Source organism: Capsicum annuum, unplaced genomic scaffold (assembly GCF_002878395.1).
Source record: "Capsicum annuum cultivar UCD-10X-F1 unplaced genomic scaffold, UCD10Xv1.1 ctg61999, whole genome shotgun sequence".
In the NCBI taxonomy this organism is placed as follows: domain Eukaryota; kingdom Viridiplantae; phylum Streptophyta; class Magnoliopsida; order Solanales; family Solanaceae; genus Capsicum; species Capsicum annuum.
In genome coordinates, this window is record NW_025870957.1 from 2,299 (window position 1) to 5,187 (window position 2,889).

A 2,889-nucleotide genomic window follows, 5' to 3' on the forward strand; every position below is an offset into this window, starting at 1 on the left:
TATGATGAAATATGTGACCTGACAAACACAGTAGCATACATAGAGGATAAAATTTGAAAGTTTCAGCTAAGATGATTTGTGATGTCTGCAGACTTGAGGATGCGCCAAGCCTAGGTATGACTATTATTGTTGAAGGTGATATAGAGGATGAGTAGACCTAAAGCTACACGGAAGGAAGTTATTTCGGAAGATTTAAAATCTCTCGGAATTGATGCATTTTTGGCTAAGAATATAACCTATTATGACAAATGATCACATAAACAATACTAATTAGTTGGAGTTAAACTACTTGTCTGTGCATACCTATGCACGGGTGAGTCGGAAATTTAGCTAAAAGACAAAGAATGAAATTGATTTGAATGAAAAGAGAGGACCATATAACTGACCCCAATCAACTGATCCAAAGAATAAGAAAGTAAAAAAAATAACGAAACTGACAATATGGGATTGATGCTTGATTAGTCGGGTTAGTTGGATTGTTGGGAGGAATAAATTGAAAAGTAACTTCCTTCCCTCTAGCACTCTCTCATGTTGTTTTCTCTGTAATACCCTATTTGTCAAGCACATGTTGATCATCCTCTTATTCATGCAGGTGCCGAGGCTCCCAATAAGGAGACTCCATCTTTTATTGACCTCAAGAAGAATATACCCTTTCCCATTACTTATTACACACTTACAGATAAGGAACTAGAAGAAAATGGATACTGTTATGAGCAACCAGGTGACATGCATTCCAAGAACTTGAAATTTATTGAACTACTTGGTTAATATTATTGACAGTTTATCTTGGTATTACATTACCCATGTAGAATTTCTTTCAACGCTTCCTGCTCCATCAGGAACACCTCCACATGAAGTTTTGGCTCTTGACTGTGAGATGGTAACGTAACAGCAATTTGTTTAACTTAATCTGTTCATTGCAATGTTATAATTTAGTATTCCTAGTGTACCCGTATTGCATAATCAATGCTGTCAGCTTATCTTCATTTCCGTATTCCTTAGATATAAATATTGGAGAAGATGGGTACTTTTTTTTAATTATGATGGGTAGTCGCGTTTTTAGATGAGATATGATTTATGGTTAGCTAGTTTATACTGCATCTAGATTTCTTTGACAAGGTTGGTGATAGGAGGAGAGGTTGGTTTATGTGATTCATAGCGATGTATATATAAAATATCAGTTCTGAGGTAATGGTACTAAAAGCTGTGTTTAGATTAACTGGACGTAAAGTTCTGCAGATTGTACAAGCAGTTAGAGTTCTGAAGATGATACGAGAAGTATATACATCTTTTACTATCAGTGTGTTCCACTGCAAATAACCTTTGTTTTGAACATCAAATGTGGTTTGTCTTATCTATGCTATTCATTGGTAGAAAGGGTCTTCCTCTGCTTTGCACTGGGTGTATATTTTATACCAAAACAATAGCTTATAACATATCTTCTTTGGACAGGCAGACAGATTTATTATGCTTGTTGTTGTTAGTTTATCTTCCATACATAGTTTTTTTTTAACCTTTTTGAGCTGGGACGGGGGAATTCTTGTTTATCAATGTTCTTTAAATTGGAATTGTTGCAAACAAATCTCATTTCATTTTGGTAAAATATATGGTTTTTTAGTGTATTACAAGGGAAGGCTTTGAGCTTACCAGAGTGACAATAGTGGATGTTACAGGACAGGTATACTTCTTCTTATTTCTTTTATCGCTCCACTTTTCGTCCCTCACTTGTATGGCAATGATGTAATCTATTTTTTCACGTTAATAGTTCCATTTTGTTCGAAACTGTTTCCTCATCATGTATTTTGGTCCATAGTTAGTTGTTTTTCTATGTAAAAATGTTGTTTACCCCAATCTTTTTGATGCTATATTGTTTTTTGTCGTTCTGAGAGGTGGTTCTTAATTAGTTTATACGAACCAGCCTTGTCAAAAAGACTTTATTTTAATATTATCCAGCCGGCATATATGTAGTTGACCACTGTCATGATCCAAGCATCTCTTTTTGTTAAAAATGTAAAAATTAGGATGCATTTATACTGCCATTGTCATTCAATCAACAACCGACTGCACATCACTGCTAAATTAGTTGGGGCCGACTATATGAATTGTCTATATCCTTGTGTGCACTATTTGGGCCTGCTGCATTACTTTAGAATGCACCAACCTGCATATATGTTGGGATTGTTGATTTGAGTAGTTGAGCCCTGTAGTTATCCAGGCATATTTTTGAACACATGTATGATGTTAGCACATATATATTGTCCTTTGGTCCCTGCGCCATGTGTTAAGGGACATTATTCCTTTGTAGGTGTTTGGGCGAATTCGATTGTTGTTAAGGGACATTATTCCTTTGTATGTGTTTGGGCGAATTCAATGGTCCTTTTTCTCTTTTATTCTCCTGCATGGTCATCAAGAAGTCTCAAATTAATCTCAAATGCACCTCCCTGGCCTGTCACGAGAGATTTTGATATATGATTAGATGTCTCATGGTCTTTCAGATGATTTTAATATGCTACTTCTTTTTCTGTTTGCAGGTTATACTGGATAAATTGGTCAAACCATCAAATGACATTGTTGACTACAATACTAGGTACTTCTTATGTCTGATAACTTCTAAATTTGCATTTGGACACAGTTGCTAAAATATATACCCCTCCGTTCCATTTATATGACACTATTTCCTTATTTGTCCTTTTTAAAAAAGAATGACTCAATTCGAAATTATGAAGTGATTTAGTTTTAAACTTCTCATTTTACCCTTAATGAGAAGCTTTTATAGCCAAAGAAATGCTATGACACAGTTAGAAACCACAAAAATGTTATTTTATGATTAAGACCACAAGTTTCAAATTCTTTTTTTTTGCCTTAAGCTCGTCCCAAGTTAAACTACGT

The 2,889-nt window shown here is 34.8% G+C and overlaps 1 long non-coding RNA gene across 1 annotated transcript; it reads left to right on the forward strand.

Annotated features, from left to right (window-relative positions):
• The first annotated feature begins 558 nt into the window (after positions 1–558).
• Positions 559–2,874, forward strand: LOC124893579. Its single transcript, XR_007050772.1, has 4 exons — positions 559–721; positions 810–880; positions 1,619–1,678; positions 2,532–2,874. It is a non-coding gene; the product is annotated as an uncharacterized LOC124893579 (long non-coding RNA).
• Positions 2,875–2,889: the final 15 nt, after the last annotated feature.